Raw genomic sequence first — 26,823 nt, forward strand, 5'->3', positions numbered from 1 at the left:
AAATACATCCCTGCTGCACAGCAGACTCCAGGCACGTTAATCTGTTCCCTTTAGGAGGGAGGCTTGTGGTACTGGATGAACTACTGTGGAAATTTTATTTTTGCTGTGCAGCGTTACCAGTTTTCTTCTTCCAACGGAAAAATGTCGTGGAAATCATTGTTCTGGTTGGAATTCCCTCTCTGACAACAATAGCAGCAATGGGGTGGGGTGCTTTGGAATTGTTTAGTGAGGAAAAGTTTTGGAGGAGCGAGCTCTCCCAGGCTGCCCTGGCTCCACCTCGTGATTCCTCTGCGTCGTTCAGGCTCCTGCAGGAGCATTCCCACCACTGCCTTTTGGGACACTTCTGACCACTCCAGCCTCTTCCAGCACTGCTCTGTAAGAATGCTTTGTCTCTCTGGGAGCTGGGTTCCTCTGCCACCACCCCCTGTTCAGCTGGGCTCATTTGGCCGTAATTTAGCACGTTTTCCTGGGATGAGGAGGAATGGGAGCCTGCCAGGCTGACACCTCAGAGCGCTCCTGGAGTTATTGCTACCTCTGAGCGCAGTGATTCATCCCCAAGGCAGGCACAGCTCGTGCCCTCCACACCTCCTGGAGCTCCAGGCACGCTCACTCCATGTGCTCCAGCCGGGATGCTGCCCTGTCCCGCCAGCCTTTGTTCCCAGGTAACTTCGGGAACGTTTCGGGGCAGCAGCAGCACGAGGGACGCTTCAGACAGCGCTGAGGGGCTGAGCTGCCTTTGCTGCCTGGTGTTGAACAGCTCAGTGCTGATTCTCCTCACGAGTTCCAACTTGAGCTGCTGCTGTCGGTGCCACGGGGCGTTTGAGGTCTGGGATCCTGGTGACTCCAGCCAGGGTTGCGTAAGCGCGTGTAGCTTTGTTTTCTCCCTGCTCCAGAGAGAGGCTTTTGCCTCTCCAGCTATTTAAGATTCAGAGTGTATTTTCCTCCTTTGATGTTTGGCTTACCTTGACAGGCTGGGAGGGCTGGGCTTGTTCAGCCTGGAGAAGAGAAGGTTCTGGGCAGACCTTAGAACCCCTTACAGGGATAAAGGGGCTCCAGGAGAGCTGGAGAGGGAGTCTGGACAAGGGCCTGGAGTGGCAGAACAAGGAGGACTGGCTTCAGACTGAAAGAAGGAAATATTTAGCTTGAATCTTTGAGGTCCTTTCCAACCCAAATCATCTTGTGATGTTGACACAGGAGCTCACCTGCTCCACCAGCCTCTGTTTTCCCTGGATGTGCTGCCTTGCTGCTGCTCATTAGCACAGGCTCAGTCACAAGCTGCTCAGACAGCCTAAACCATTTGTAAGGAAACTGTCTTTAAAATATGGATGGCATTAGAGGGACTCAGGCTTAAAATTAGAAACTGTTTATGATGCACAGTTGTAGTTGTTTACCTTGAACCATAATTATCTTATTTCCTGAGTTAAAAACGTCACGTCAGCTTGCTGAAGCAAGATTTGATGACAAAGGAATTGTTTTTAGCCACCAGCAGAGCAAAGAACACTTCAAAATGTGTGTCTAAATATGATTTTATAACCTAAAGTGTACCACACTCAGGATTTTAAATTGGCTCTGGAAGTTGCGTGGGCTTATGGGTCGGCCATTTGGCCGGGGATCAAGGGACTGGGTTTAATCCTGACTCCGTCCTTTTGTCCTCTGAGCGTTTTCCTTGCCGCCCTCTGTGCTGTTTGTTTGGATGGCCTGTGCCCTTCCTGGGGTGCAGGGCTGCAGGGTGAGGCTCCCCCACCTCCAGCCAGGGACACGAGCCTGGCTGGCCCTGCTGAGCCAGGAGCGGTGGCCAGAGGAGCATCAGGACATTCCTGCTGGACTGGCAGGCTCAGCTGATTCATGGACAAGCTCTGGAGTGCCCAGGAGAGAGGCTGGGCACCAGCAGCTGAGCAGGGACAGAACCTGCAGCCCTCAACCCCTCTGAGCAGCTGGGGCAGCTCAATGGGCACAGACAGACATTTGACTTCCTTATTTTAGCATTATTGCTTATTACTGTATTTCCTTATTTCGTTGTTCAGCAGTGCTCTCTGATCCCTGTGGCTGAGGTGGCCTGTGCCCTCCTCACACCCTTTTCCAGCCTGGATTTCTGTACCCTGAGTGAGACAGCTCCTTCTCACCTGTGCCTGTGCTGCCAGGATGCTCCTTCTCAGGAGAATGGAAAGTGGGAGGGGAGCAGCTTCTTTAATGATGACAACTGCTACTTAAACCTGTTCAGGGCTTAGAATAGAAAGGAAAAAAGATCAGTGGAAGCTGTAGGTGCTTTCAATGTATGTGGGATTTTTAAGGAATCTTTTTATTCTGACCTTAACTTGCCAGGCCCCAGACAATAGGGGAGGGATGCTGTGTGGAAATCAGGGAGGTGCTTCCTTTCAGCTCTTTCTTTGCTGTTTAATTTGAGGTGGTTGTAAGGCACTTGTAACTCAGGAATTGTAGACTTGAGCACATTCTACAATTACATTTTTCATGTTGCTTTCTGGGGACCTCCTGGATTGTCCAGCCAGGTAACAGTGTCTGATCCTAGATACCTGGGTGTGGGGCTGCCACCTGCATATTCCTAAAAAACCTGTAGTCGAGTTGTTGAAGTGTCTGGTTGTAACATTCTTGTCAACACAGAGAGTTTTCTTGGCTGGGGAGGCGATCTTCAGCCAGCTCAGAATCCATCCCGAAGCCACTCCATGGATGTTGCTGTGTTTTCCCTCTGTGATGAAGCCTGGCTGTTCTTGAAGGCTGAACAGTGACTTCCTTGACTCCTCCTTGGCTAATTAGTGTGCTTTAAAATGGGATGCTTGCATCTTTTTCACCAATCAGCATTCAGAAGGGAAAGGAAATAGTTCAGATATTAATAGCAACCTGTATCCAATTTGCCATGGAATTACACGGATGCAAACGTCTGGGACTGCAGAGGTGACAAATGTGTCTGTCTGTCACTCTTTTCTCTTGAAAAATGGTATTTTCTCGATGCATTAAAACTGGGCACAGAGTAAGAAATGCAGATTCATTCTTAAATGGAGCTTGTTGTGGCCCAGTGGCATCGTTCACCCTCCTGTTCCCTTAGGAGGAGGGACTGGGGGAACTGAGTGGGACTTGGTGCTGAGGGCACAGGGAGGGATTCAGTCTGGGGAGGGCAAGGACAGGTTGGTCCCACCTCACCTGTGCTTAGGAGCAGTGGAAAGGAGGAGGAGCCTGAGCTGTGAGCTCCCCTTAAATTATGGCTTTAATTCCAGAGAGCATCCACCCTTCTCGCCTTGGCTGGCTTGGTGAAGTTCAGCCTCTTGGAGCTTAATCCCCAGTCCTGGAAATGTCCAAGGCCGGGCTGGAAGGGGCTTGGAGCAACTGGGGATAGTGGAAGGTATCCCTGCCCAAGGTGGGGGCAGAACAAGATGAAATTTGAGGTGCCTTCCAACCCAAACCGTTCTGTGATGTCATTCTGACCTCCCCTAATTCACTGGAGATCTCCAAACAGCTTGGTCATTCCTGAATTTAGGCTTCTGTCAGCCCCCAGTTCCTAGGAACTGGGTTGTCCGTGTCAGACTTTCAATTAAAACCCTTAAAGGAGAACTTGTTTTCCCAGGAATGACATCTTTCCTGCCCTTTGTGTTTATTGCAGTGGCACAAATTAAACCTTGGGCTCTTCAGCCCACACAAGTGTCTGTGTTTTTGAATACAGTATCAGCTTATTTTGTATTTTTTATCAAGTAGCACAGACAACACAAGCTTTAAAAACTGTAGATCTCAGCATACATCTTATCTGCAGGGCAAAATAAAGGAACTTCAAGAATATATCACCTACTTTCGTTCCGAAAGCCATCTAATTAAATTTTACTTGATGCTACAATTTTGTCACAATCAAACACGCTGAAAGGTGGTGTTTTTTTTTTTTTTAGGAGTAGTGGAATTCTCTGTGTGCTTTGGCTTTTCACTTGGGTAGCTGCTGCTGTTTGAGCGTAGCTGGGTTGTGATTGCTGTGGGAATATTCATAAATTGTAGTGCAAGGCAGGTCCTGGAGCTCACCCCAGTGCTGGAATCTCTCTGAAAAGGGTGGGGACGTGAGGGTTTCTCTGTGTGTGCCTGGAGGTGGCTGTGCTGGCAGCCCCTGATAGGCTGCAGGGGTATTTATCTCAAATTTATGTGGATTTCTTGGAAACAACTCTTTATCCCCCTTCAGATCTAGAGAGCAGCACCTCTTCTTTTCCTCCTCTTTCTAGAGAGTCCTGAGCTGCATGGAGTGGTCTGAGGGTGCTTTTCCAGGCTCCTGAGGGAAATTGCCACAAATCTGATGAGCTGTATTCAGTGTCCATCCCTGGAGGGGCCAGGAAAGCTTTCCTGCTGTGCTGGGCATGTTCTGGCTCTCCCTGGGATGGGACAGGCACAGCTCCAGAGACAGGGATTTCTGCTCTGTTTCTATGTAGGTGGCACGTTTTCTTCTCCCAGTTCCAGCAGAAGGAACCCATGGATATTTATGGAAGGTATCTGTGGGGTTTGTAATGCTGCTGCTTATGGGTTCTTCCCCCAGTCTCCATTTTCTCAGGGTCTGGAATTACAGTGGGATTTTAAGCATTTTTCCCCATTTCAGCAGGTGGAAGCTCTGGCTGTGCTCTGTCAGGCTGTGCCTGTGGAGTGCACTGGAAAACACTTCCCAATTTACCCTGGCTCCAAATTTGCTGTACTTGTTCCCCCTTGATTCTGTATGGGAGGTAATGGGGCTTGTCTGAGAGCAGGAGCTCCGTGGGGCTGGGGTGCTCCCCTGGGGATCTTCTCACTGCAGCCCTCAGAGAGATGCCTTATTGAAATTCTGTCTCTTCCTGGAATTATTCTGAGGGAAGCAGATGAGTGCTGTGGAAAAAGGTTCTCTTATTCCCCAGAGATTTTTATCCACTCAAAAGTTGGTCTAAACCAGAATCTAAACCTCTGATATGTTTTTAGGCTGCTTAGTTCTGGGTCTCTATAAAATCTGAACTGATGCAAGTCTGACTTGGGGTCCAAATACAACTCCTTCTCTGAAGGAAACACTAATGGTGAGGCACACATTTGTGGGGACATTGGCCTCTGGATTTCCTGGGATGAGACAGCAGCAGTGGCTTCTTTCCTGTCCCTGTGAAATGGAGATTTTAGCAGAACCTTTCTGCATTATTGATCAAATTGAGAAACGTTGAGGTGTATGAAACTATTCAATCTCAAACACAGTTTTCATGGGGACTCTTGTAGGGGGCTCTGAATAAACCAGAGAACTGGTTTGTTCCTTCAAGGAAGCCAATTCCCACCTTGCTGCTGGGGCCACTTGGTGTTGCTGCCACATCCCAGCTGCTCTGGTGTGAAGAGTCTGTAGCTAATGTCAGTATTTTTCAGGTCACAGCTTGGGTTTGTAAAGCATTTTCCAACTTCAAGTACTAATTTCTGTGAAGTTACAAGATACCCTTTTATTAAGGAGGTTTGAATTATGTAATTCCCATTTTTTTTTTGATGGAATGCTGGCAGAAGTTGCATGCTGAGCTCTGGATGTGAAGTCCTGATCTGTGTGTGGGTGCAGCAAGAATCACTGATTCGGGGAGGTGCTGAGGGACCCCGTGGTCAGTGTTAAGATCATGAGTTGGTAGGAAAATGTAGAAGTTTAAACAGTTATATATTTATTTTGGTGGAACCGTCTGCTTGCCCAGAGTTTCCAAGTTGCTTTGCGTTAACAGAAAATGAAGTATGCCAAGTCTTGCGAGGCTGAACCTGTTCTGAAGCAGAATCTGGCCACCTTGAGCCCTTGGTTATTTGGTGTTTGCATGACCATTCCAGGGCAGAGCAGTGCAGGTGGCTCCTGTGCAGGGACCACGAGCTCAGCAGGGCTGGAGCGTTGTCCGTGGTCAGCCCTGCAGGGCCCCAGGAGGGACAAGGGCAGCAATGATACTTTGTGAAGTGATACGTTTTCATCAGCTAAAGCTAAGAAAATGGGACGGCTAGATGTGTTTGTTAATTATAATGTGGCTTTTGGAAGTGGAGTTGGGTTTAAATTGCAGTGTTGGATTCCGCGCAGCAGGAACGTTGTGTGAGTGACCCGACCACGTACAGCCAGGGAGGCTGTGCTGGGCATCTCCCACTGGAGGATTTGCTGCATTCCTAAGTGATTTGATAACAATTTCATTAAAAAATGGTGCCATGTTCGTTGTGAAAATGACTTGGCTCACGTGTGGTGGCTGTTTCAGCGTTACGATACTTTATGTATGTTTATATGTGAGCCAAGGAATGAACAAATCTGCTGTATGTGGGCCAGCAAGCAGCTGTAAATAGACCTTGAAAATGGTGTATCAATGTCCTGGGACTGACTTTTTGGTAATTTTGATCACAGTTGTTGCCCAGAGCAGCTGTGGCTGCCCCTGGATCCCTGGAAGTGGCCAAGGCCAGGCTGGAGCAGCAGGAGGTGTCCCTTCCCATGAGAGGGGATGGATTGGGATGGGCTTTGGGGTCCTTCCAGCTCAAACCATTCCGTCGTTCCCTGACAGTCACTGCTGTCAGCAAGCAGCACTGCTGCAGTTCCAGACAATGCAGTTGGAAGTTCAGCTGTTTTCCCCCCACTTTATCTCTTATTGCTGTTGAAATGCTAATTAATGATTTGACTGTTACTATGGAGATCGAGGAGCAGGGGAATCCTGCTGGAAAAGGTGCTGTGGAAGCACTGCCATGGTGCAGTTCCCATCAGGGGATCCCTCAGTGCCCCAGGGCTCCTTAGCCTTGGAAGAATCCACCAGGTAGCCATGTGTCTTCATGTCCTTTACTCTTCTCAAAGAAAAATGCCAGAAAACTTCCATTTTGCTCATCCGGAGAAGTTTACCTGCTGTAGGATTCCTTTCTTTGAGTCAGGACCCTGGGCTTTCACATCTTCCTCTGGGTTTTGGGGTTTATTTTGGCCTGTTCCTTTTCTCTGAGGTTCCCTGAGCCCAGCTGGAAGCAGCTCTACCCTGGATGCAGCTGCATTGCTCATCTGGACATCTTCCCTTTGGCTTTTCACTGGGGAGTGAAAGTTTCCCAAAACAAACAAGGCTCTCCCAGGGTTCCTGATCTCCTCCACTGTGTATCAGTCCCAGCTGGCCTCAGAGTCTCCCCTGGATGGTTTTTGGGAGGAACCATCCCGTTGGAAAGCAGCTTTCCAAATCCAGAGAAGTTTGTAAGGTGATGAGCGGTGGTAAAGCATAGAATTGTCACGAGCTCTGCAGGGCAAGAAATTCAGATTTTCTCAGTGTAGCTGGAGCAGGGGGTGGTCACTGTGTCCCTCAGCGTGGTCTGCAGTGCTCAGAGGTTGGATGGAATGTGGGCTTTTGGGGGATTTGGCATGAGCAGGACGTGGAGCTGGCAGTTCACCCTTTCACCTGTTCGAGCAGAGCACAATAACATCAGTGGTGCTGGGGAATGCCCAGTGCTCCCAGTGCCTCAGGGCACTCATTTCCACACCTATGGGTCCCTCAGCATCCCAGGGAGCTCCTCCAGCTTGGGAACCGTGAGGAGTGCAGGTTTTGGGCTTGGAACCTGCCAGGCCTTTCATGTGTGCCAGTTAATGCATGTAATTCCCCTTCTCCTTGGGTGCTGAGAGCTCCTGCTGGTCACTGCCTGCACCAGAAACCTCACTTTGGGAGTTTGTAGCTGGAAAAACAGCTGGAAAGTACAGCAAGAGCTGGTCAAAAAAACCCCAAAAAATCAAGGTAGAGCTTTGGAATAGCTCCACTGCTATACAGAGCAAAGGTGTGCTGGAAAAGAGAGCGTTTGTGCCATGGATAATTCCACGGGGATTGCTTGGGAAGGTGAATTCCTGGCACAGGAGCTCCTTCTGGCCCTGCCTGTCTCAGGGTTTGGGGGTGACACACCCTCATTTGTAAATAAAATGCCTCTAAGCCCACCCAGATGGTTCCAGGAACCTTGAAGCAGGTGATTTTTAAAGAAAGCTATTATCAGAAAGTTATGGAAGAAGGTGGATGCTTGGCCGAGCTTCCGTTCTTTCCTTTATTCCTCTGTTTATGCAGAGTGGTTATCAGGAAGTTTATTTGTGGATTAGGCAAGGGTTTGTACTTGGTAACCTTCATGTACTCAAATCCAGTGTGCGTGCTGTGAATAAAACTCACTTGTTTTAATTTTCTAATGAACAAATTGCTGTGTTTTTCAGATTACACAGCGTTTTTGGGACACGCCTCTGTTGGATTTTAATATATGTCCTGTGAAGAACAGCTTTCAACTATGGAATCGGTAAATATTGACTTTGCTTCTGTCCAAAATTTCTGGTTTATTCCCTCACAAGTGCTTGTGTCGCTGTTGGACTGTTTGGTTTTGCCTTTTTAAAATGTTTTTCTTTATTTTCTGAAATTTGAAAGCAAAAAATGGCAAGTTCTATGGCATGTATAAAAGGTACTAACCAGGAATATTTTGGGAGTTGTCTGTAGTCCTGAGATGTCTTTTTAATTTTAGATAATTTTGAATATAGCAAGTTTTTCTCTGACCTCAGTGAAATAAAAGTGAACTTTCCTGTGTGGGCAGTTCCAGCACAGGTTTGCCCAGCAGACTGTGCAGCTTGTTGGTGCTGCTGACTGCTGAGTATTAAATAATACCTCTTCCTTTCTCTTTGCTTTCAAAATGTCTTGAAAAAAACCCAAAGTCTCTAAGTTTCCCAGTGTTATGTCTCCTTGTGATTAGCCTAATTGAAACAGATGGCACCTACGTTTCATTTTGGGCAGAAAAACCTCCCAATCTGCTGAGACTACACTTGGATGTAATGTTAGGATTCAACTTTTTGGGAGCATTAACAGATGCAGAAATAACAGGCTGTCGTAGAGCGGAATTTAGGGGGAAAAATGAGATTTTTGCCTCTGTTTGTGCGAGCGGGTGGGAGAGGCTGGTGCTGTCCTGGAGATCCCGATGGTGTGGCTGGAGCTGGAGACAGGGGGGTTGTTCTGGCTGGGTTTTCCTGCTGTGCTGCTGGTTTGGTGTGGTGGGAGCCCAGCAGAAGCTGGGTGGGCTCAGCCTGTCGAGGGGAGCTCTGTGGGGCTCAGGGTCACCCCAGCATGGCCAGAAATCCTATGGAGAAGGCTCCCAGTGGGTAATAGAGAGTGTGGCTCCTGCCTTGAGGCCCTGGGTCCTTGGCTGACCTCTGGGTTCAGAGGGATTATTTGTGATGAGGTTGGCAGCACGAGAGAGGCTCTGCTGGTGAGCTGCTCCGTGTAGTGCAGCCCTGCCTCTGCAGGCTGATAGGTGTCTTTTGTCCTGGATTTTGAGGAAAAAAAAATTAAAAATCAGTCTTTAGTGTGGCCATGATGATTTTGAAGTATTCAGATGCAGACAAGATGTTATTTCAGCTTCCCCTGGTGAATATTAATAGCAGGAGAAGCCTTTCACAGTAAGACAAAGCAGAGCAGGCATCGGTGAGTCTGGCAGTGTCCTTAGGTAATTAAAGTGTATCAGGTGTGAGCCCTTTTCCTGCCGTGTGCAGGAGCTCTGCCCTCCTTCCTGGGAGCTCTGCAGGGCCCTGAAAAGCCCAGCTCAGCCCTGGCATCAATTATAAATCAGGCTGGTTGCTGTTTGCTGCCTGTTTTATTTCCTAGCTGGGGACAAAGGTTTTTCCTCCCGAGTTTTGGAGTAAGCGGTGTTTGGTTTTTTGAATGCAAACTGTCCTTTTCAAACCAGGCTAACAAAAACTTACCCAAAATTCAGGTGTGTTGGGAAGGGTTTGCTTGAAGCAAGCCAGGTCATCGCAGAATCATGGAGTGGTTTGGCTTGGAAGGACCTTAAAGCACATCTGGCTCCAACCCCACCATGGGCAGGGACATTTCCCACTATCCCAGGTTGCTCCACCAACCTTTCCTGGACACTTGCAGGGGTGGGGCAGCCACAGCTTGTCTGGGCAGTGGTGCCTGCTGCTGTTTTTGCTGTTGGCAGCAGGAGTGGCTGCACCACGCTGGGCTTGTCCTGGCCTCGGGTGACCCCAGTGCACCCCAGCTCCGTCACGCCGCCGCCTCGCGTTCCCAGCGCCTTCCCAGGGAAGCAGAGGGGTCAAGGCTTCCTCCGAGCAGCAGCTTTGCTGGTGGCTTTGGCAGTGGTGTTTCAGGGAGTTCCTGATGAATATGCAGGTGTGGGATTAAGGGGATGAATGAGGAACAGAATTGCTTTCCGAGCTGCAGCGCGCTCTGACCTCCCGAGAAGGGCAGGATTGTAAAGCGAGGCCTGGAGTGGAAAAGCAATTACAATCCATGCTGCCAGGATTGAATTGTCCTCGGAAAGTCAGATGCTGCAATAATGGCAGTGTTGTTTAGGTGGAACGTGACTTCACTTAACTGCTCAGTGTTTTTCTGTTAATGCTCTGAAATGCGTTCACAAACAGTTCTCAGGTCCTGCTGCTCTGGGGGGAATGGAGCTCACTGTTCCACCAGGAAGATGTTTCTCTGCAGGAAGTGTTCTTCTGAGCTTGCTGCCTTTTCTCCTGGGTGTTTCAATGCTTATCCCTTCCAGATCAGAGGGGCTGGAGGGTAACCCTATGGCAGTGCAGTGTACATTGGGTCTTTAGGGTGTTGGTCATTGTGGACCCTTTCCATGGGGTCCTGGGGTATGGAAATGTTGGCTTTTAGGTTGAGAAGCTGGTGTGTTATGAAGCAGGGCCTGGTGAGGGGAAGCCACGTACAAGGGGGATGAATAGTCTGAGAAAGCTGGGGTTGTTCAGCCTGTGGGAGAGGAGACACTGGAGAGACCTTCAGAGCTTCTTCCCATCCCTCAGGGGCTCTGAGAGAGCTGGAGAGGGACTGTGGACAAGGGATGGAGTGCCAGGACAAGGGGAGCGGCTCCCAGTGCCAGAGGGCAGGGCTGGATGGGATATTAGGAAGGAATTGTTCCTGGCAGGGTGGGCAAGCCCTGGCACAGGTGCCCAGAGCAGCTGTGGCTGCCCCTGGATCCCTGGCAGTGCCCAAGGCCAGGCTGGACAGGGCTTGGAGCAGCCTGGGATAGCAGAAGGGGTCCCTGCCATGGCAGGGGGTGAGACTGGATGAGCTTTGAGGTCCCTTCCAACCCAAACAATGCCATGGTTCAATGCAGCATTAAAGAAGCAGAGTTGTGGCTTGTGGGTCTGCTGACTTCTGCTGGAGCCCTTTCTCTTATTTAAACAGAGATTTTGGAGGCTCTGTAAGCAGCTGGGTGGCTCTCCAGGTGGGGTTTGCCCAGAGGATTTCAGCAGAGCCAGTTTGGATTTGTCCTGCTGTGTGACCTGGCCTGGGAAGGGGAGGTGGGGCTGGTGGGGAGCACCCAGCTCCTGCCCTGTCCTCCCTGAGAGTGAGGTGGGTCTGCATGGCCCTGAGCAGCACTAAATGTTTGTGTGGCCGTGTACTGAAGGGACACAGTCTAAATTTAACTTTTAAACCCATATCTTCACTGCCAGGAGAGGTTAAGCAGAGGTGGCTTAACTGTGAGCCTGGAGTTCTTTGTGGGTCAAATAAGCCTTGAATTTTTGGACACAAAACCCTGCTGAGACCTACAGGAAAGAGCTTTAAATCCTTTCCCCTGTCCCTGTGAAAAAGCTGCTTTTTCAACTGTAATCTCAGCACAAGCATTTGCTTTGAGTGGTTGAATTGCTGCTTTTACAGTTCTCTGTATTTTCCTAGAATTTGTTAAATTGCCAACGTTATTCACATGGCACTTTTGGCAGGTGCCACCTACATGCCCTCAATTTGAAGGTACCTTTCAGGAGCAGTGTAGGTAGGGAGGCTCCTCTCTCGCATGTCAGATGTTGGAGAGCGCAGCACTTCCATTAATTCACTTTCCCTGACCTTTCCACTGCTAATAAGCCAAGCTGGAGCACAATGCAGCACCTTAATGAACAGACCTGAGCTGAGCAGGGGCTGCTTTGAAAAATGTCATGCTTGACTTGTTCGTTGGGTGTAATTTTGGTCCATTTATTCACCATGGCACGGACGGGAGTTCTTGGTGAGGGCAGCCCACAACCAAATATGACCCTTTTTCTCCTTCCTCTAGTCTTTAAAACTAGAGAAAACCATGTCAATAACTGCTTGAAAAGAAGCAAAATGGTTGGTTGGGCTTTTTCTCTGAATCTACGTGGTTTTGAATAATTTTATTCTCTGAGGGGCTATATTGTGATCAGAAAAATCTCATTTTTAGAAGAAACATACTTTTGAGTTAGGATTTTGTAGATTTATATCAGCTCAAGTAATGTACACTGAAAAATGCACACTTCTGGGTTACGAATTTGTAGATTAAGATCAACTAATGTGTAATGTACACTTAAAAATCCCGTTTGCATTTAGGAATGAGTTCGGTAAAACAAGCAGACAGTGCACAGGATCATCATTTCCGGGAGCTGCCAGCCTGTTATTTCACAGAGAAGACTCCTGAGCCACCCAGTCGGGGTCACACAGGGAGGCTGGCTTTTTGGGGAGGGGATCTATAGGTTTCTTGACCAATTCCTGCTTCCATTATTGTGCAAGATGTTCCTGGGTGTGACCTCTTGGGAAAGTAAAAGTGCTGGGGGCAGGTTGTGGGCTGGTGAGCAAGGGTTTTATTTATTTATGAGTGTTCACAGAGCACCCGGGCGTGCTCTTGAAAGTTGTGGCCTCCGCCCTGAGGAAGTGACACTGGCTGGGGAGTGAAGTGGCAGTGTGACACATGGTGTGGCTGCAATCCCTTGTTTTCCAGAGGTATCCATCGTGGTGATTAAGTGCAGATGATCTCTTGGCAGCAGGAGGTGTGCAAGATGTTCCCACCTCCGGAGCTCGCCAGCCAAAGGCCCACAGGGAGGACCAGGCTCTCTTGCTGTACTTCTGGAATGAAGCTCGGGGTGTTCTTGTTCCCTCCCCTTTTGTGTAGGTAGTGGTGATCCTGAGGTTTTGACGTTCAAATCCTGAGTTCTGTAAGTGAGGGGGGTGGTTTTGAGTGCAGGGAATTCATGGTGCCACGGGGATGGCGGAGGGAGATGCAGCAGTGGCTTGGGCACCTTTGGTGGGCTGCAGGTGGGACAGTCATTGTCCAAGGAGCAGCTCAGCTGCTGGACACCCTGTGGGGTGGGAGTCGTGGCTCAGAGGTGTTCCCAGTGTGAATTTATGGAAACCTTGTATGGAAGGTGATTGGGCTGAGCCACCCAAGTGTCTGACACAAACAGGGAGGTGCAGCCTGGTCCTGGTTCTGTCATTCATGCCTGGAAAAATGGGAAATGGTTACTGCAAGCCAAAGCACAAGTGATGGATCTGCATCAGTCATAGCCCTTGGAAGGGGACTTCTTACAAAACCAGAAAACAATTCTAAAAATAAGTCTAAAATGTTGGATTGCCCCATCCCTGGAAGTGTTCAAAGTGAGACTGGATGGAGCCTGCAGCAGTCTGGTCTTGTGGAAGGTGTCCCTGCCCACGGCATGAGTGGGATGGATGAGTTTTAAGGTCCCTTCCCATCCCAAACCATTCTGAAATTCCATGCTGAGTGTGGAGATGGGCAGCAGGCATTAGCAGTGTTTGTTTCCTTGGCTAAATTCTTGGCAGAGCTTTGATTTTGGAACAACAGGAGAACGAGGGCTGAGCTTTGCTGGCTCAGCCTGATTCCTCCCTGGCTTAACAACATGCTTGAGGACTCACTCAGGTGTTCCAGCAGTTTTTTTGCTGCTGGGTGTTATCCCTGTTTTATGGTGGCTTGCTGGACTTCTCCAGAAATCCAAAGCTGAATTGTGTTTAGCAAGTTCCTGCTTTAAGGAGTGTTTCGATCTTGGATTGTGACTGGACAGGCTGATTGTTTCCAGTTGCTGCAGACATGCAGGAGCTGGGAGAGGGGAGGTTTTGGGTGTTTTGCAGGAATTTGAGGACATGAAGGGAGAGAGGGGCCGTGGGCTGTGCCCACCATGGCAGAGGCTCCCGGGGGCTGGAATTCCCAGAACTGCTCCCTGTGCCTGGGTGTTTTGGGAAGCTGACACGCCTGGCTTTGGTCTCAGAAGTGGCTTTGGGTTGGTGGACAAACACTGAGAGCTCTGCTTTCCCTCAGAGCTGTTTCATCCCTTCCCACAGCCCTGGCTGGGCCGGAGTGGGCAGGAGGCTGCAGGAGCTGCCTCGGGTGTTTTGGGAGGGCACAGCCCTTGGGAAAAGTGCAGCTCTGGAGCTGTGGGACTGGCTGAGCTTCCCCCAGAGCAGCGCCTCAGCTGCGACATTTTTAACTCTTGAATTTGGAACAGACTTAGCAGCTCACCTTTGGGGGTGGGAGCTTGGGAGGTTGTCAATACTATTGCCTGGAACCATCTGTTCCTACCACTAAGTAGCTGCAAAAATCAGTAATTCATTCCCTTTTTTTTTTTTTTTTTTTTGAGGAGCTTGGGTGTAAATCTTCTCCCTTGTTATTTTTATGGGCTCCTTCATTATGGAAGACAAGCATCTCCACGGTGCTGGAACTGGCTTTAATCTTTCATCTAAATTTATTTGAAATTTAAATCCCTGTCGTTATCGATATTAGAGGTTACTTTGGAGCACAACAGCTATTTCTGGGGAGCTGGGTGCATGGGGCTCCCTTATCAGCCAGGAATGTGCTTGTCACCATCCTGGATGAACCTCTCGCAGAGGAGTGGGGACAGCAGCCATGTGTACGGGTTATTTTGGGAAATCTCCACTGTAAATGGATGCTGTGTTTGCTTTTGCAAGTAAAATTGGTCATGGAGTCCTATTTTTCATTTATTTTTGCCCCAGTGGGTTGGCAGTCCCAGTGGGCTGGCCCTTTGGTGGTTGTGGTTCTCGTGGGGCAGTCACAGAACACAAAACCAGCCCTGATTGTAGGACAGGCACAGAGCCCTGCAGGTACCCTGTGTTATCCCAGGCTGAGCCTGCACTCCTAGGCTTAAACGGCAAATTCCAGGTGAATTGATATCCCATAACTGTGTTAGTGTTTGGGGCAGGAGGTCCTGGGGACTGGTGTTGTTTTCATTGCAGGTGGTGACACCAGAGGAACCTGGTCTTGGTGTCTGGGCTGGAATTGAGCTTTAAGGTCCCTCCCAATGCAAAGCACTCCATAATTCCATGGCTTTCCTGCCTGAGGCCTGGTGTTTGTTGGAGATTTTGCACTCTTCTGTACTGTGTCACCAGAGCTGAGTTTTGCAGGTGTTTGTTTTAGTGGTTATCTAAACTGCAGAGCGAATGCTGAAGGTTCTGTTGAGCTGATGTCCAGTTCTCCCAGTTCTGCCAGGGGCAGAAGTTGGTTTTTGTCTGATCTGAAAGGTTGGATTTTGATAGAGTTTGTGTGTCTGGGCTCATCCTAGCGTGCAGTAATGTGAAAATACAGCCATCAATTCCTTGTGTACTCTTAAAAAATGTTAATGCTTTCAGGCCTCAGAGGACCTGAGGAAAAGTCGTAGTTCAAAAATTGTCGTGTGCCTTGCAGGGAAGCCCAGACTCCACGGGGCAGAGCCAGGTGGTTTTCAGAGCACATTCCCTGTGAGTGTCCTTGGTTTCCTTGCTGAACATTTAACCTTAATTCTGAATTTCCTGGAGGTCTTGGCACCCAGTTTGGTGAAAGATGGGAGTGCAGCTGGGGAGCTGGACGTGGTCACGTGCATGTGGCACCTCCAGCTTGGAGGTGACAGGTACCTGAAGGAATTGGAAAAGTGAGAGGAGCCGGTCAGCTTGATGGATGTGAGTGGGTATGATGGGAGGACATCTCTGATTTTGGTAATTTTTATCCTTTTTTATAATTTTTCAGCTGTTGAGCAGTACAACGATTCAAAGGTCAGCTCTGAATAGCTCTGGTTATTCTCTGCTGGTCCTAAACTTATTGCTGGTGTCATATGAGAAATATACTTTCTTTTTATGTTGCACAGTCAGAAGAAAATTGTTTTGTTGTCTTCAGTAGTTTTTACCTCATTCTTGTAGTCTTGCCAATATCCTGTAGTTGTTTTTTGCAGGAAGCCTTTCAGCATTCTCTTAATTGGAATTAACTTTTGTAAGAGAAATGCGCGTTTGGGTTGAAGATAATGTAGGAAATAAACATTCAGGGAAATTTATTTTAAGTCAGTGGAAAGAAATTCATTGGAGAGCTTTGCTTTGGAACTGTAACTCTGGAGAGGTTTAAGGAGAGGTTTAGGGTAATAATAGAGGAATAAACCAGCCCTGCTCCTGTCTTTGAATTCCTGTGGAAGGGCAGCTCTGATCTCTGCTCCGGTGACCAGGGGTAGGGTCAGGAGCTGGACTGCATGATCCTTGTGGATCCCTTCCCACTCAGGATATTCCATGGTTCTCTGATTTTCTGATTATTTTGAGTAACCTTAGAGACTGGTAGAGAATCTACTTGTTATTGTCTGGTAAATTATGTTCATTAACATAATTACAGAGTTTTAATGCTACATGGAAGTTATACGGAGTCAAAATCAAATAGCAACAGGTAGTAAATAATTGGACAAAATAAAAACATGGAAACAAATAATAAAGAAAAATAATCATGTATTCTTTTCCTGTCACCAGTCAGGGCTGCAGCTGGATGTAGCAGCTGCCCAGTCCTGAATCCTTTCTTCCTCTCATTTTTAATGCTGCTTTTACAAGAGTCTGAAGGAAATCTCTGTCTAAACCAACTGGTAGCAGCTCCTCTGGGCTTTGCCTTTGGCAAGGTGTCACACAGCTGAATTCTCCTTCCTTTGCTAAATTCTCCTCTCTTTCTCCTTGCAGTGTTGGTTATTTAGTGCTATAAGGAGAACCTGAATATATGAATTTAGCCAAACCCTTGAGTATATGAAGTAGAGAAACTTCCCTCATTCCCTTGACCTCAAGCTTGCTGAGGTAGGAAGGCATTTAAAACACCCACAGCTCTGTGTGCACATGCAGATGTATTTTTAAGTGTCCCCTACTTGAAGGTCATCCACAATTCCAGCTGAAGTGCAGTTTGGATTTCCTGAAGCTGGAGACTGTCCTTGGGGCTGATTCCTGCTCTGCAGGGAGTGTGGAACCCCAGGGCAGGATTTCATCCAGTGGTGCCCTGGATCTGCCTGAGCGGAGCACGGAGCTGCTCCAGGGCTGGAGCCAGGCTGGGAGAGCTGGGAATGTTCCCCTGGAGAGGAGAAGGCTCCAGAGAGAGCTCAGAGCCCTGCCAGGGCCTGAAGGGGCTCCAGGAGAGCTGGAGAGGGACTGGGGACAAGGGATGGAGGGACAGGACACAGGGAATGGCTCCCACTGCCAGAGGGCAGGGATGGATGGGAGATTGGGAATTAGGAATTGTTCCCTGTGAGGGTGGGGGTGCCCCTGGATCCCTGGCAGTGCCCAAGGCCAGGCTGGACAGGGCTGGGAGCATCTGGGATGATGGAAGGTATCTCTGCCATGGCAGGGTGGGATGGGATGAGCTTTAAGGTTCTCCCAACCCAGCCCATTCCATGACTCCATGAGAGCAATGTGGATGAACATCTCTCTGCCTGCAGGAGCCTTCAGAGCTGCTTCACCTCTCGTTTCCATCCCTGTGAAAAGGCTCTGGGCTCGGAGCTGGGTCTGTGTGAGCCCAGGCCATGGTGAGACACAGGATTAATCCGACCTTCAGCAGGGATAGTGCAGCAGTGAGCTGGGCATAACAACAGCACGGAATTCCAGGGATGTGTTCTTGGCCCAGCCAGGGCTGTTCCTCAGTGTCTCATTCCCAAGGCCCCTGGGCTCTGGAGCAAAAGGATGTGAACAAAGAAGCTCAGCTTTGGTGGTTTGCACACTAAAAGCTGCCAGTGAAGTGATGAACTGTGGGTTTGATCACCTCTTGGTGGTGTCTTCTGGTGCTTCTCTCTGTAATTTGGATACCTCCAGGACACTGCCCCAGGCTGAGACTGACCCCTTTGTAACGCTGAATTAAGTAATTATATTGAAGTATTAAAATTGCCCTCTAATATAGTGATTTTCTCTGCTGTTACCATACAAATTGTATGGTTTTGAGTGGGGACAACTTATTTAGGAATCCTGTGCTGCCACTGATGATTTTGCCCTGGAGGATGTGGTGGCTTTAAGGTGAGATATCACTTTAAAGTGAATATTTTTGTGAGGTAAAAAAAAAAAATCTCCCTGTGCTGAGCTTCCTTTGCTCACAGAAATAGTTTCTGTATTAATATTTAATTTACAGTAGCTCTGAGGAATGAAGAAATTCCTGGACTCTATTTTTTTTTTTCTAGTCCTTAATACATTTCTTTGGAACAGCTCTTGGATATAAACAAGGAGGACAGAGTGTCCTGGGCAGAGGAGTGAGACAGTTTGTGTTAAAACCATAAGTGTTCATGGCTTTAACATTGGAATGTTCAGCATTAAGGATCCATCAGGTACCTTGGAGTAGCCCTAGTTCCCAGCTGCTCTTTTTCAGTCTTTTTTTCCCCTGGGATTCTTCATGGCTTTACCCCTTGATGCAGATTTGGATGTTTTTGTTCTGGAAAGCTCCCGTTCCTGATGCTGCCAGCTCAGAGCTCTGCTCCAGCTCAGGAGAAAGTGGGTTCAGAATTCCAGACACGCTCCTGGCACGGCTTCAATTAAAAGGTGTTGAAAGAGGCTGGATTTTGTAATTTTGCAAAGTTGGAATTTTTGTCCCTGTTAAAACCTTGGGGATCCCTGGGAAAGGAGCTTGGTCCTGGCTTTTTTTCTGCTGGGTGAGGAAGAATTTATACCGTCATCCCCCTGCTTTGACCCAGTTATGAAACCCTTGCCTGTAAAATTATTAATTTGGGGACTCCCAGCCATTCCAGTGTGAGAATTCAAGCAGTGGGAGTTTTCCTGGAGAGCCACCTCCAGTTTAGCCATTAAAAGCTGGTGATAAATCCAATGAACTTAGTAAAATATATATTGCAGTGTGCCATGAACTTTCTTCATTACTCTGGAATTAATCAATGACTTGGACTACTTTTTCCCCCTGCTCAGCCATACTTTCACAAGGTATAATTAAAATAAAAAAAGCTCCAGTTTTCCTTTTTGTTCAACTCTGCTGTTGTTGAACTATGTGTGGTTTGGACTTCAGCCCTCCAGAATGTTGGCAGAAGTTCTTGTCTGGAAAGAAATGGTAATCCTTTTGGGGTTGAAAAACGGGGAAGGAAAGATCACTGTAGCAGGGATGATTGCAGGCAGAATAAGTAATTTTGCACATATATATATATATATATATATATAACATGCACTAACATTTATGTGATTTTATATAGGTATTTGTACTTTTGGTGGTTTTATGTCAGATTTGCTGATTTTTAGTTTATTGTAGCCATTCCTATTTTTAAACTTTCTAAATGAAGCTTAATGGAGTAGCTGAAGTTACACGTGGAAATTACTGCAATTTCAATATTGCATTTTAATTCAGCTGAGGTGATAAAAAAGTGACCTAAACCTCTTTCTTTATTTGAATTGCTTCTCTTTTACCTTGTGAGCAGCCAGCAGAAGGCTGTACCTATCCCTGTGGTGCTGCCTGTGTCCTGTGGAATTATCTGTGTAGAGGGGAAAGGGAAATGTCTACTTCTTTCAGCTGGGAGTGATAGCTTGTCTTTTTCTTGGTCATGTTAGGAACACTTCTCCGAGAGCATGGTTTTGTACCTGCAAGGGGTGATTCTGGAGGCCAGGATAACTTCAGAGATAACTTGACAAACCTCCCAGGATGCCTTCCCCTCGTTCCCCAGCAGAATCCCTGGCAGCAGCTCTCCCAGCTCCTCCTCTCAGAAGAATCCAGTTCTTGTGGAAAGCTGTGTTCCAGTGCAGGCTCCAGTTGGAGTTCTCTCAGTCTGACAACGTTGGCTCCCATGGTGGCTGTTTTTCTGCCCCGGGTGGTGTCACTGCCCTGGCTGCAGGGACGCCCGTGTCACTGTGTACGTGTGGTGCTGGTGGCCAAGCCAGGGATTCTGGTTTTCCCTGGAGCTCAGCCCCTCTGGGGGACACAGCACCCGAGCCTGGGGGCTTTCCCAGGGCTGTGGGTGAAGTTCAGCCTGGGTTTGCAGGGGTTGTGCCTCCTGGTGCAGGGTGAGGATTTGCCGCCCGTGGGGGAAGTGATGGGCTTTGTGACGAGTGGCCACTGTGCCGCACTGCTGCTTCCCAATGGGCAGCTCCAGGCTGGATTCAGTGTGGATATACTGGCCAGAACTGCAGTTTGGAGCTGTTTGAACTGCTTATGCGAGGAGCAGGAGGCGCAGATGTCACCAGGGGTTTGGGTTTCGCAGCCCCTTTGGTACCTTTGTGATTTTGGGTGCCGATGAACAAGGGAGCGTGGAAGCACTTGAACAAAGAATGTCTCTGGAAGTGGCCACTGGTCATTCTGGCACACACTTCCACCAAAGCTGCTATTGTTTTTCTCTTAGTTACAGTCAAGCTCACGCTGGGGCTTTTTTCTTTTCCCTTGCAGTATAATGTTGGCTTTTATGTGTCCCCCGGGCCCACACCCGGCCGTGTGGTGGGCCAGCACACAGATGCATTGTTCAGGGTCCCACATTCCAGGGAGATCAAATGCTCCTGCACCACATCAGCTGCACATCTGCAACTGCTAAAACCTCAGCAGCCCTGCCGGATCCAGGTGCCATTCAATTACAGGTTAAAGGCACACAGAGCTGCTGCTTCTCGGGCCTTTCTGTTGAATTCTGCCGGCTTTCATTCACTACAGCTGGTGAAACAGTCAGGCTTGGTTCAGGCATGTGTGGAAGAGAGCTCATTTCATGCTTGGAATTGTAATTATGTTCTTTTCTTTCAAGCTGCCAGCGGTAAAAGATGTCTTCCAGTGTGTATTATCTAAATAAGCTGTAGTGTTTAAATGTTTTCTTATTTCATTTTAAGAATGTGGCAAAATAAATTGTGCTTACTCTTCTAGTTTTCGTTCTGGAGCAATTAATTCTCCGTGGCTCTGCCGTGCTCTGCACTCGCAGGCTCTGGGAAGCTGCTGTGTTCCCCTGCAGCTGAACAGCCCTGGGCAGCAGAGCTCCGTGTGTGGGCACTGTCCTGGCTCGCCCACTTGGCACTGGTGTCACCTGCTGTGTCACCTCCTGTGTGCTCTGATTGCAGGTGGTATTTGCTGTTCCATCCCAGCCGTCTCTTGGAGTGCTGGCTGCTGAGTTTGAGGGAATTCTAAGCTGGGTGATACACCTGAGCAAGGGACAGAGAGTGCAGACACTGAGAGGAGAAGGGGGATTGATTTAGGTGGGATATTGGGAAGAAATCCTTCCCTGTGAGGTGGGCAGGCCCTGGCACAGGTGCCTGGCACAGCTGTGGTGCCCCTGGATCCCTGGCAGTGTCGCAGGAGTGACGGGATGTGACACTCAGTGCTCTGGGCTGGTGTCAGGGTGGGGATGAGATTGGACTGGATGGAATTGGAGGTCTTTTCCAGCCTCAGTGGTTTCTGTGTCCTCCAGGAAACAGCTCTTCCCTGAATGTGCGGGGTGTCTGGGAGGGCTCCCTGCATTGCTGTGACCCAGGGCTCTTCTGGGACAGCACTTTTGCCTTCCTCACAGAGATGTTTTTCACATGCAGCTGCTGGAGCTTCTCTGTGAATTTTGGGTGTCTGGAGTCAGCACTTTGATCCGCCTTCCCTCCTCTCTGGAGTCTGTCTGCTCGGCTGTGGTCTCGAGGAGAGAGCCTGATAGCCATTTCAGTGTCTCTGTGATTGACTGGAAGTCACACTGGATAAATCTTTCATGATTGGAAACCACTTAAGCCACGAGGTAGCTGGTGATCGCTGGGTATTAGTGGAGAGGTTCTACCAAACAATCAGGGAAAATTGAGTGGCAGAACATATAATTTATGACTTCATCTGAGCTCTGTGGGGGCAAGTCTGTGAGAATCGAAACACTGGAAGAATTATATTTGACAGATATTTTAAAGAATGACTCCAGTTAGTGTCGTTTATTGCTGGAATGTGTGGACAGATCCACAGTCAAAGCCCTTGTAGGGGCAGTGCCAAAACCAGATATGAAAGAGTGTGCAAGAAAATGAGAACACGGGATGTGGCCGAGGGCTTGAATTTTCTGACAATGGGCAGAAAGAATGCTCTGAGGGCTTTTTCTCAGACATTTTCCTTAGATAATAAAGTTTACAGATCCTACTTGGTGTTTGCTGAAACTCCTGCCTGAAGGGGATTTGTTGGAGTTTGGGAGTTGAGCAATGAAGGTGTCATCAGTGTGCAGAGACCAGCTGGAGAAACTTCTGGAACATTCTGGACTTTATCTCTAGGATATCTTAATTTTTGCCTAGCAGTGATATATGGCATAGGAGAAATCCATTGCCCTGTGGTGGAATGTGCATTAAAAATACCTGGGCAGGAGTTTTTCCAGGCAGTGGCAGGTAACAACCCTCGCTCTGAAGGAGGAAACATTCTAGAAAACATTCTTCCCTCAGATGTTTTGTAGTGGTAATGCCTCTGGAAGTATTAATCTTTCCTGTCACAATTTGGCACTCACTCCAGTTCCCAGCAGGGGTTTCTCAGCTAATCCCTGTCTGGAAGATTTTCCCTTACCTTACATTAATTTCTGATCCCGACATCGTTTGAGGGTTTGTGTTCAGCTTAAATAAATACACTCCAGGCTGTCCTGTCGACTCAGAGTTGAACATCAGGGCAGTGGAAGTACCTGTGTTGCTGGAGCCCTCACGGGTGCCACTCACCTCTCCAGCCATCCCCAAAACCTCCATGCCCTGGACTGTGTCAGTGTTATTCCCCCGTGGCCCTGGAGAGATTATTTGAGAATCTTGGTTTCTGTGCAGAATTTTCTTGCCATGAATAGCTTGCTTGGAGAGGAGAGTGGCAGATGTTCTCACTTTAGCCCATGAGTGACAGCTCCTGAGTCAACATCTGCCGTGCTGCTGGAACTGTCCCCAAACGCTGCCATGCTCGAGAGGCTGCCTGAAACTCGCTGGAGCCAGCCATGCCCGTGTTCCCTCTCACATTCCGTGCTCCTGGAGGCAGAGGCAGCTGCTATTGCTGCTGGGCAGAGGCAGCTGTGGCTCCTGCTCCACCCTGGAGCACAGGGATGGCAGCGGGAAGGGCCAGCCCTGCTCCCTGTGCAGGCTCATCCTCATCCTCAGTGCCGCAGCCGGTCCTGGGACACCTCGGTGTCACACCCCAAACAGCAGAGCCAGGACTGCCAGTCCTGGAACATTTGTGTTTGGGAAATCTGTCCCCATGGCACAAAGAATTGCTGTCAACGAGTGCTGGAGAGGATTGTCCAAAGCAGTGTCCTGGTCTGTGAAAATATTGGGGTTCTTCCTTCATCCTCAGACTTTATCCTTTTAAATGGTTGTGTTTCCCCTGTTGCTTTCTTTTTCCACCAGCATCCTGCTTTATCCTCAGATTTTATCCTTTTAAATGGTTGTGTTTCCCCTGTTGCTTTCTTTTTTGACCAGCATCCTGCTTTATCCTCAGATTTTATCCTTTTAAATGGTTGTGTTTCCCCTGTTGCTTTCTTTTTTGACCAGCATCCTGCTCTGTTCTGTGACTGAGGGTGTGAAGCTGCAGGCCTGGATTAGGGCTCTGTGTTCCACAAACATCCCAGTGTGAGCACAGTCATTCCAGGAGAATGGGTCTGCTGGTTTTCTTCCCACGTTTTGTATCTAAAATTCTTGGGAACTGAAGTTTCTGCCAAGTCTCTGTGATGGACCTGAGGAGAGGGAAGAAACCCCTTAGCTAGTAAAACACTTTTGATTACCTTTTTTGGCTTCAGGTTGGTTTAAAAACAGTTAAAAATGAAGTTTTTTGAAGAAGTCATCTTAATTTTAACTTTTAAGGCTTAGCCCACAAATTTGTTAAAAAACAGTTAAAAAGATGAAGAAGTCATCTTAATTTTAACTTTTAAGGCTTAGCCCACAAATAGCCAGCTTTGCTTGATTTGTGCTTGATTTTTTTCCTCATCCCAATGGAAGTGAATCTCCTGGTGATGCAACTCAAGGTGTTTCTGTTCCCCTCCAGGTTTTTTAGCTTTGGCCCTGCCTGGGGTTGAAAGCGCTAAAGCTTAGTCTTGAATTCATCCTTAGCCTGGTGCTTGTCTTAGCAAGGGTGGTTTTGGATTATCTCTCAGCCCTGCCGTGCCTGGGTGAAGGTTGTGCTGGTCTTCGGAGAGTTTTTGTGGTGTCTAAAGAGGAGCCTTGAGAACTGGAGCTGGCAGTCACACTGTGGGGGGAGCGTGTAAACTTAGTCTAAAGATAATTTATGGTTTCTAAAGCTGCTGCTGAGTAAAACTTTCCAAGGCTGGCTCTGACCTAGCTCTCATCAGTGTAAAACCGAGAACAGTCATCTCAAAGTAGCATTTTGAGTTGTGTGGAGGGGAAAGAGGAAAACTTTGCTTTCCCAAAGGCTTCATTGGCTGTAGCCCTGCAGCACACGAGCAGCTCTCTTCTTTCGAGCGTGAACCACGGGGTCACTCTTCCGTTACCTGAGCCCTGACTGGTTTAAACTTGGCTTATTGGTTTTAAACTTGGCTCAGAGCGTGGTGTTTTTTTACTGGGTTCGTTTCGCAGCAGCTGTGATGTCAGGGTTCTGATAACCCCCCGGGCTGGCTCCGCAGCCCCGCTCCCTCCCCGCGCTCCCGCAGCCGCGCGCCGGCACCGCCGGGAGAACTTTGGGTCACGCCGGGTTGAGCTGTTGGCAGCGACGCTCGTGTGTTGGCAGGAGCTTCCCCAACAAGATGCTGGAGAGCAGGGGAAGATTTCTCCTTGTTTTTGCAAATTAGCAAATGAAACCCTAAATAAGTTGCTAAACTCAGTTTCCTTCTGTTGGGTTAAGAGGAGGGGAGTGCTTGGAAACCTTCGAGATCTTAATTGGCCCGAGCGTGCTAAAAACACCTTCTTTCCACCCCAGGCGCTGCTTCTATCTTTTCAATACGTTTGGCTCGTTCAGTGGCAAATCATTTTTATAACACTTGAGAAACTGTATAGCTCCAGAAAAACAGGATGTGTGCCGTGCCTTATATTTTAGATTCTCTTTCCCAGTGTTTTTGGGGGTTGCTGAGAGCCCAGCCCTGTTTTGGGGCGTTGGGGCTGTGCCCGTCGGTTTGGCGCTGCTGTGGCGATAGTGACAGCGCTGTCCCTTCACGGGGTGATTTTATGTTGGGGTAACGACTGGTTGTATTTGAGCACAGATACCAGCTGGGCTCCCTGGCCCTTCCCTTGTGCTGGGTAACGGAATTTCCCTTTGCCAAGGGCAGTTCTCTATCAGCTCCCAACCAGGAGCACGCTGAGGTCACATCCAGATACTGTCCCCCTTCCCCTCCCAAGCTGGGGACAACGAATTTCTCATTTCTTCCTTGGGCTGATAACGGTGATTCCTCCTTCCCACAGAAAGCTCTGGAAGGTTTTTTTTAAGTAGTACAGTATTGTTCCATACTGTTTTACAGGGTTTTCTATGTTAGGCGGTTGGTTTGTTCTTCATGGCTTTGTCCACTTAATTTTGCTTCTGATTTCGTGTTTAAAAACTTGTTATTTTAACTGAAGCTCTCTACGAGCTGCAGAACTGCAGGGTGTAGTGGAAGTCCTATTTGTATCTCAGTTTGGGCAAACAAGCCATGGTAGGGCTTAAAAACCTGGGAAAGGTTTGGTTGGGCATTCAGGGGGATGGTGGGAGAGGAAGGCCAAGGGGGAAGATGGAAAATGTCACTGACAGTCACTTTGAGATGGAGTTTATCTGACAGGATCATCCAGTCAGCACTGGGAATGTGAGATCATTTCTCTAATAATTAAAGCACCTGTCTGTAACCAGTTTTCAGGGTGAAGAACCAAAGTTTGGGCATCTTCTAAGACTGTGAGGGTTTTCCTCCAAGCCAGTCGATGAGGTTACCCCAAAAGGGGCTGACATGCACCTGGAGTGTCCCAGTTCCTTCTGGCAGGATCCGAGTGCACATCTGTATATTTAATTCATGCAGATATGCAGGCTGGATCTGGAGACAGGAACACCTTCTCAGAAGGACTTACATTTTCAGGTATGGCAGGAGGATTTTTGCTGCTGTTCTCTTTAGCTGATTGTAGCTGAGCAGTGGTTGGAGAGGAGCTGGCTGGGCTGTGGGTGTTCCTGTCCCTCCCTGCCTGCTCACCCGCCACGGACTGCAGCAAAACCTTCAGTCTCACCTTACATTTTCTTCCTAGTCAGTGTTTTATTGTTTTTAAATAGCATTTCAATGCTTCAGAGCATAACCACATTACAGAATGTTTTGTCTCAAGTACTACATCTGAGCTCTGGCAAAGGTGACCCTTTGGGTCTCTGGCTCAGAGACTCTCCTGATCCATTTCTTGGTCTGTTTTTTCCCTTGAATTTTTCTGACTTTCTCCCATTTACTCTTCCATAGTGACAAGTTATCTGAGATCTTGCTGTGTGGTGATTTCTTGCTTTTAGGGTTCCGTGTAGAGAGCGAGTCAGTTTTTACAGTTCCCCAAGGAAGTGATGTGCTGTTATTCTACAGAAACCACTGACATAGCACATTTTAGGCCTGGCCTGCTGACTTGGGATTGCAGTGAGCTTTAAAGTGCCAGTAAATCACTTGTGACCATCTGCAGCTGCGGTGGCCCCGGGGATACGGTGGTGGTGGGGCAGAAGAGCCCAAGGCCACCCACTGCTGCAGGTCTGGTGACACCACACCTGAGCAAGCGTGGCCTCAGGTCAGGTGTCTTGTCACCCAGAGCCTGTGCTGGTGACCCCAGGGTGTGTGGACACAGAAGCTCATGAATGGGGGAGAGGGAGAAGCTGGGGAAGTGCTCTCAGCACAGGGAGTGTGTCTTTAGAATGGTTTGAAAACGGTATGAAATGGTTTCGGTGGGAAGAGACTTTAAAGGCGCTCCAGTTCCACTCCCTGCTGTGGGCAGGGACCCCTTCCACTAGACCAGGTTACTCCAAGCCCTGTCCATCCTTCTGTCGCTTCATCCCACAGGAATTTGGGTGCCTTGGTTC

At 48.5% G+C, this 26,823-nt stretch overlaps 1 protein-coding gene across 1 annotated transcript in view; it reads left to right on the forward strand.

Moving 5' to 3' along the window:
* Positions 1–26,823, forward strand: part of ANKRD11 (ankyrin repeat domain 11) — a 126,952-nt gene that overhangs the window by 14,169 nt on the left and 85,960 nt on the right. The window contains exon 2 of the mRNA XM_041483949.1: positions 8,144–8,223. The gene's annotated coding sequence lies outside the window, so the exon portion shown is untranslated. The remainder of the gene's footprint in view (positions 1–8,143; positions 8,224–26,823) is intronic.

Source organism: Pyrgilauda ruficollis, unplaced genomic scaffold (genome assembly GCF_017590135.1).
Source record: "Pyrgilauda ruficollis isolate IOZ18807 unplaced genomic scaffold, ASM1759013v1 scaffold117, whole genome shotgun sequence".
Classification (NCBI taxonomy): domain Eukaryota; kingdom Metazoa; phylum Chordata; class Aves; order Passeriformes; family Passeridae; genus Pyrgilauda; species Pyrgilauda ruficollis.